Genomic DNA, 8,482 nt, shown 5'->3' on the forward strand with positions numbered 1-8,482 from the left:
ATTTATTTATTTATTTTGGGTCCGTTTTTTTTATGTCTGTGGATAAGGAATTTGTCATTTGTTTTTGAATAGTGTAAATGTATGTGTGGATAAGTATATATATTTATTAAACATACATATAATATTTATATATAATATACATATATAATACACTTCGCATTGAGTTAAATATACAGGAATTTTAGGAGAGGATATTCATGATTTATTATTGAGGCATGGAAATGAAATAAACAAAAATAAATAATGATTATGTTAAACAGTAAAGAACAAACAATCATTTCTGATCAAACCACAGCATATTTATTTTGATTTTAGTTGTGGGGAAACAACGGAGCTATTGACCCGTAGATTTTAGCACGCACCACGAGTAAGCTGGATGGTCGTATCATGCCTTGTTTATTATCCTCTCAGTTCTCTGTAAGTCACATTAATTCTGTTACAGAATCTGTTAAATAATAATAGTTATGGTTTTTTAAAATAAAATTATATATATAAAAAAAAAAATATTATTTCATTTTTGTTCGAAATGTACCTTGTCGCCGACTCATTCCTCTGTTCCTTCAGTCAATCCCCGTTTCTTCATTATTCCATCAATCAATATTCCCTTCCTTTCATCAACTCCACTTCTCTCCCTCTCAATCAACTTTCGTTAATTCCTCTTGTCAGTTGCTTTCTACCTTCCTCCGTATTTGCAGTTGACTGCAATCAGCCTTTTCTTTAGCGAAGACGAATTCCAATCAACGCTGCAAGTTTCCCTGATGCCAGGTATGGCTAGACGGTATGTGGTTGTTTAATGAATTTCTTTATATCATACGTTTCAGAGTTGCTACATATTGCCTGATGGAAAGATTCTTCAAGGAACTTCATTTTCTGCTGCATTCTTTTCTTCATTGTTCCCAGAAATCTTAGAGGAGTCAACAGTGCAACAGCGTCTGGCCTCATTAGAAGAGGCTACTTTGCAATTTTTGGATTATTTCCATCCCAAGGGGTTCACAACCTCTTTTACAAAAGCTTATCTTCCAATTAAGGGATAATTTTCTTCCACCAAGGGAGGGATCCACAACTGTTTACTATGGGCTTTTGTGCATTTATGGGATATTTTCTCCTACCAGCCAAAGGCCCACAACTCTTTTTAAGCTTTTTGTCTACCTATTAAGAGATCATTTGCTACCACCAAAGAGTTTACAACCCTTTATAAGAGCTTATTTGCTAAATTAAGGACACTTTTCTCCTACCAAGGGGTCCACAACCATTTACTAAGAGTTATCTGTCAATTTAAAGGATGATTTTTTGGCCACCAAAGGGTCCACAACCCCTTACATGAGCGTATCTGTTAATTTAGGGACAATTTCCTGTCACCAAGGGTTCCACAACCCTCTGTTAAGAGGTTATCTGCTTATAGAAGAAGAATCAGAAAGTTTTGTAGAAATGTAAGTTCCTTAAGCAATCATACTAAGTAAAACTAAATCTTCAGTTAGCATTTCATCGTATTGAAAGGAAGAAAAAAGTGGGAACATATAAGCAAAAATAGAGTTCAGAAGCAATAATAAAGAATTCAGCTGCATCAAAGCAAAAGGAAATTAGGACATTACCGATGTTGATAAATGTGTCCTTTTTCCTATTTAATTGAGGGGTTATGGGTCGGGCGGGTTTGGGTAGGGGAGGGTTTGAAGGTGGTGCAGAGGTCACCCGAGGAGGTCACCAGGAGGTCACTGGGGCGGTCAAAAGTAACGTCCAGGTCTAGCCCAGGACCCGAAATATGATTTTCTTCAATAGAACTACGATTTCTCCTCATATAATGAAATTGACCTCTATTACGATTCCCGTTTTCCGTTGGCCAGGATCCCCGGAAGGCAGACTAAACCATTGTGCCCTTTTTAGAGAGAAATGTTTAAAAAAAATGCCAACCAATTTTTAACCATCAACCAAGAGAGAAATGTGTTGACCCGTGACTGTCCTAGCGCTCATAATTAGCGGCCAGTAATTGCCCTATTGAAAAATTGATATTGAATGTCATGAGGACATTATAGAAAGGAATACAGGGGCGTTTATAAGGGAGCGAACATTGAGAGTCGTATGGAAGGCTGGAACGCCATATGGTCGAAGCGAGAATGATAAGCGTGTGTGTGTGTGTGTACTTGTGTATACACAAATACACAGGAACGAGATTTGTGTAGTAGGCGCTTGAGGAAGTATACCTGGATACTCCGTCACTATGGCGATGAATCCAAATACATTCTTATCCTCAGATCCATTCTTCTCTATTTTGCAATCGTTAATAGGCCTATAGGCCTAAAAGATGGTGAGGATGCGACGCTAATTTGCTGTAATTAGTCATTTTTTGACGCTTCTTTCTTATGTTAGGACGTGCACAGACGATATATTTATGTATATTTTTATGCGGGTGTATGAAGTTAACAGTATTACGAGGCAAAAGTGTTGAAGCAACGGTGTAAAGTTCCCTTGAAAACGCACCTAAGCGCGCAACCACCATCATCACTAAATCAAAAGAGCCATTTTATGCAATAATTTTCATATCTCTCGCTGAAACCTCCACTCGATTTAATAACCAGCATAAAACAAGCAAATAGGCTGGATAACAACAGCTCGGTAGCATGGACCATTATTCAAAACCTGTAAAAAAAAAAAAAAAAAAAACCAAAAAAAAAAAAAAAAACAAAAAAAAAACAAAAAAAAAAAAAAAAAAACGTTAGAGTGACGAGCAACCATTTCCCGCCAACTACGTACTAATGCCTCCCGATATGTTGTTGCCTGTAACCTGGGGGGAGGGTTTAGAGCGACTGCAGTTTAAGTTGCTCCAATTCTGGAACTATATTTAATGTAATCAACATATTCGGAACTCAATAAAAGACCGTAAAACGACCCGTTTACAGCTTCTCGTCCACTTTCATAGTCGGGAATAACGTGTGGGGAAGATTTAGTGCCAGTTAGGATGGTTTAAAACGTGTTTTTCGGGTTCAAACTTGAGTGGGAATGATTACGGGATGAATGGTAGCACTTTTGTGTGTCCGCAGATAGGTCTAAAGTATAAATTGCTCTTTATATATATATATATATATATATATATATATATATATATATATATATATATATATATATATATATATATATATATATACGTAATTGTGAGAAGGCTTTATAGGCCTAGGTTTGATCCGCACACACAACCACAGCGTAATATACACAAATCAACTTTATTATTCCCAGAGGTGTGTGAAGTCACCCGGATTAAACTTATCTCTCCCTTGATTTTGTATATCCCAAATTCCGGAATCATATTTCGATATAAATTACTCGCTCCTAATTTTGTGTTGCCAGCTGGGAATTAGGAATCGAGCGCTGGTCACCATCGCTCGATTTGGAATTTGGAGTTTCCTTGGGTTTTGGATATTCCTGGTTTTGTCGGAATTTTTGAAGTTTGGTCCGTATAATTAAGTGTGAATATTGTTATTTATTATTAATGTTATTTATGTTAGGTTTATATTTAGAATTCATTTAATTTTAATTTTCACAAATTGAGCTCGAATATTGCTGAATTTTCTCATATAATTGTATTAACGACTGAAAGTGAATACAAAGTGTACTTAGTCCTGCTACATTTAAATTTCTTGTGACTTTGGTAATAGTGTTTTTTGTGTCCAATAATGACGTGTGTTTTCTAATAATGAATATTTTATTTTAAAGCCTATAAGCACCCAGTGTTTTAGGGCCTATAAGCTCATAGTACTAACTAGATTAGTTTATAGGCCTACAAACCTCACAGTGCTTAGTATTTTAGTTTTAGGCCTATAATCTCGGTACTTTTTTTTTAGATTTAAATTGGAAATGGAAGATTGTGCAAAAACCTATGCGTGGTATGTTGTTAAAATCATACCAGACGTGGACCTCGTTCTTGACGACAAGTGATTCAATTTTGGCAGAGATTTTGAATGTAATTATGCATATAAGTGACTATTGATTTTTTGTTGGTGAGACTTTTTGCTGTAGGGGTGGGGTAGTGCTAGATCTTGGTAACCAAAATCAATAATCAGTCCTGAATCACATTTCAAAATTGTTCAAAACCCCCTAAGTGCAATTAAGTGGAAGTAGATAACGTGACTAGACTTCAAATTAGAAGTGTAAGTATAGGAAAATATAAGTGAATACTTTAAATTAGAAGTCGAAACATAGCAAATAGAAGTTGGACAAACTCCCCAACTGTGAAATACGATTCCTCACTTCACAAAACAAAAACAAAATTTAACAAAACAATTTCCAGAGTAAAAACAACTCGAGAGGACAGACGTCACATGAATAGGCGGTGTTGAATCAGCTTGCAACTGCAGACTCGGTAAATAAGGGAAGGAATTAGCAGGAGGTGATAACAATGGGTAGATGAAGAAGAGCAGTAAGTCTGAATGAGAGTGGAAATCAACTGGCGATGCCAATTGGAGAGGTGGAACAATGGCGCCGGTTATGAATGAAATTGGAGAATGAGGTGAAACTTGATATTCTTAGTGTAATATATAAATAAGAGAGAGAGAGAGAGAGAGAGAGAGAGAGAGAGAGAGAGAGATCCCGTATGAATGGTTTCACCCGGAAGGCGTTTAGATTTATTGATGAAAGGATGTTCATCGAGTACTGAACTTTCTCTCTCTCTCTCTCTCTCTCTCTCTCTCACTGAAGATGCAAAGTTCCTTAAGCTCTCATTAGTCAGATATTCACTCCCCAATCCCCCATCGATTTGAACCAACCCGAAGATACACAAAGGTATAAATACACACAAACACCGTCATTCTCCACATCTGCACATTTGCAAGTATTAGAGTTCATAACACAAAAGACACCCCCGAGGTAATGCTGCAGACGAGATCCAATTGCCAATATCCTAATGAATACCTCCTCCTCCTCCTCCTCCTCCTCCTCCTCCTCCCGACCACTTCCAACATTGCCTGGGAAAAGTGCGACGCAGCAGCATCGTGAGCTTCATTTGTTTTGATGGGCGTTCCCCTGAGGGTTGCCAGACGGCGCTATTATTATAGAGCTTTTACTAATTCTTGGATGAAGTTTCTAGCAGCCTCTGGCCAATAATGACTTCGGAACTCTATCCCTGCTGCCGTGTTCCTTACGCTAGAAACCCTTGTATACTTCGGATCTGGGCTAGTGAGAGGTATGCAGTTGCCTTAGAAACTTTAATCTTGATGAAGGAACGTTGTTTATAGCACCCTCAGATGAGTCCAAGGTCTGATTAAAGGTGGGAGTAAGTCTATAATACACCTTCCATGTCAAAATATAAGTCGTACGAGCATCTTTGGGTCACAATGAGACCCTAGACAGAGAGTGAGGACTTTTTCTCAATTTTCCAGCTAAATAAACCCGTTATTTAATTAGTCTTTCATTTCCAGCGATCAGACTCGAATTCCAGGCACCATTTTTATTTCCAGATTCTCGAATTTCCAGGGCTGGAAAAGTGCACAAATTAGGAAAGGAATTCATCTGGATGTGGCATCAGTTCGGGAGGACCACTTTGGTCTCGAGTGATTCAAAGACTAATGCTTAAGTGGAAAAGACTAATGCTTACATAACTAAGGCTCCGGATCAGGTAACAAAGACTCCTACATTTAATTATGTTTCCTGTAACTGAGACGAATTTGTGCCATCTCTAATTCTTGGAGCATTTTGTTTTGTTAACATTACAGAGTTAATGTTGGATAGATTCAGGAAGTATTCGGGAGAAGATTCATCCGATTAGGTCGTGAATTTGTTGAGCAATGTATAATGAGGGTTTTTATCTAAATAGTTTATAGCATTTCAGAGATATATAGATAGATAGATGTGGGTTTCTTTAACTGTAATAGCCACAATGACCTTTCAAATTCCCGAGAAACACGTATCTGTTAAAAAGGTAACTACTAGATTATTATATACATGTGTGTTTGTGTAGTTTATCCTTAATTGATGAATGCAAAAAGCATAACCCAAAAGTCTTTCAAAGAGAAAGACCTCACACCCAAAACGTCCAAAGCATTAAGCCCCCATTACGCAATTATCCTTTAAAAACAAAACCCAAACAAAATCTGAAACTCAACAGATAAATAATTTGACCTTCTCTTTAATGGAATCAGGTCCCTTAAAGCTTCCCCTCTTTATCCTGAACTACAGACGAGACACGCTCTCTCTCCCTCTCTTCTTCTCTCTCTCTCTCTCTCTCTCTCTCTCTCTCTCTCTCTCTCTCCTTTCACAATTTGCATTTATATTAACCCTCCTTCTTCGTTCTGTGCTCGAAGGTATTTAACTCTGTGCATCGCTCTGCAGAGGGGACGGGGATTGCTAATAGTGTATAGAATAGTCGTCGAAGTCTGGTAAAGATTGTGGTGCCTTGTGCCTCTTTTTAAGTTAATATATATATATATATATTATATATTAAATTATTATTATTATTAGTTATCTTTGACTTCTACTTATACCTCAAAGTAACATTACAAGCAATTCAGGTAATGCAGAATAAACAACAAAGGTTAATGAATGCACTAAGCAGTGTGAGTCACAAACAGCAAACAAAAACCGAAAGCCATTAACGGAGGCTGATACCCAGAACGAAAAAACGGCTAATGAGGTTCCTCAAGGTTGTCTGCTGCGACCTACTGTGTTTTGTCTGTGGTCCGAGATCTGTCTGAATGATTTCAGAGTTGCCTAGGAATGGCCAAACCCCAAGTGCTAAGACCTGTGAGGTTATTCGGCACTGAAAAGGAACTCGAGACTTAAAAGGTTTGAGAGGTGTAACAGAAGGAAAACCCCACAGTTTGCTCTGTGAAGCAATTGTTAGAATATGATTGGAGGTATAGTAAAATGAATGAAAGAGGTTGCTGCTAATGGCCGAAGAGACTGCAAAGAACTTTACGCGATGCCTACTGTGTACCGCTTGAGGAGCACTGATGGCAGTACCCTCCTATGGGAACAGCTTGCCTAGGCAAAGGAGACAAGAAACATTCATAATCAGATTCTTACAGTTGTAAATATAACTGCTTTCACTCATGAACTCAATTTCATTAAATTATTTGGATTCATTTTCTATTGAAAGCCTTGATATCTGAAATGGAAATAAGATACAGTACAATGGTATTATACGTATCTCACAATTTGAACGTTATGTCTAGTCAGCTGTTGGAAAGGTTACCACCTCACACCTCGATTTCTTGATCAGTAGCATCAAGGAAAGACATGACTGGGTCAGCTCTTGGAAAGGTAACCATTTCTGATTGCCACTCCCCACAGTCACAAAACTTCCAGTCATCAAAGCTGGAGTTGCAATAGGCTTTATGAGCTTGTTAGCAGAAGCCAAGGGTCACAGTGTGGGCCTGAGAACCCCATGACGGAATGGGTAAATACTCCCACGAAGTTTCAATTCCTTGAACGAAGTGGGTAAACAGGGAAGGCGTCCTCTCGTAATGGCGCTCTGCTCTCCTGAGTGGTTTGTTCTGTCTAGACTTTAAATTAAGATCAACAACAAGCTTTTTAACGTGCTGCCTCTTTGCATAAAAAATGTTCTCGGCCAGGTCGGGTTAATTTCGCTATTTTCACCGACTTTGTAACTGAAATGGGTCGGGTCTTTTATTGTAATACTTCTATGTACTTGGAAGTCGTCAGTTGAAGATATCATTGAGTGGTTTTTGTGTATTATATGTATGTAATTGTAATAGCCACAATGTCCTCTTAACTTCTCTATTCTTTGTTCCTTTTTTGGGATATGCTTGTCACTACAAAGCTTCAAGATCCAACTTCCAAAGAAATATGAACGAAATCATGATGTCCGGTAGTGGGCAAACGAAACCACAATACCATAATCACGACGAGGTCACCTCGCCGACCTGACCATGAAATTCAATGCACACACACACATATATATATGATATCACAAACACACATACACACTGTACACCTATTATAAGAATATAAACTGCATGTGTATATATATATATATATATATATATATATATATATATATATATATATATATATATATATATATATATATAATGAATATAAACACATAAAGTTTTTTTTAGTATACGGAGTTCTGAGGTGTACACTGTATATATGAATATATATATATATATATATATATATATATATATATATATATATATATATATATATATATATATATATATATATACGATACATTTTACCCAGAAACTCATTGTACACACATACACATACATATACCTATACATACAGCACACTACTCATTCCAAGCCATCCCTCGACTGAAGAAGCCCCTCACCACAATACACGAACCCGGATAGTAACTAATTATGCGACATCTTCCCTCCCGTGTCCTGAATCCCCCACGATACCTGCCAACTTGGAGTTGGAGTTTGGGAGACGAGAAAGCTGTTTAAGGTTGGGAAGAAGGACGACGATGATTCTTGCTTTCGCCGGTGAGAGTGGGTCTCGGGCCTCGTTGTGACCCATAGTAGGT

Source organism: Macrobrachium nipponense, chromosome 48, assembly GCF_015104395.2.
Source record: "Macrobrachium nipponense isolate FS-2020 chromosome 48, ASM1510439v2, whole genome shotgun sequence".
Taxonomy (NCBI): domain Eukaryota; kingdom Metazoa; phylum Arthropoda; class Malacostraca; order Decapoda; family Palaemonidae; genus Macrobrachium; species Macrobrachium nipponense.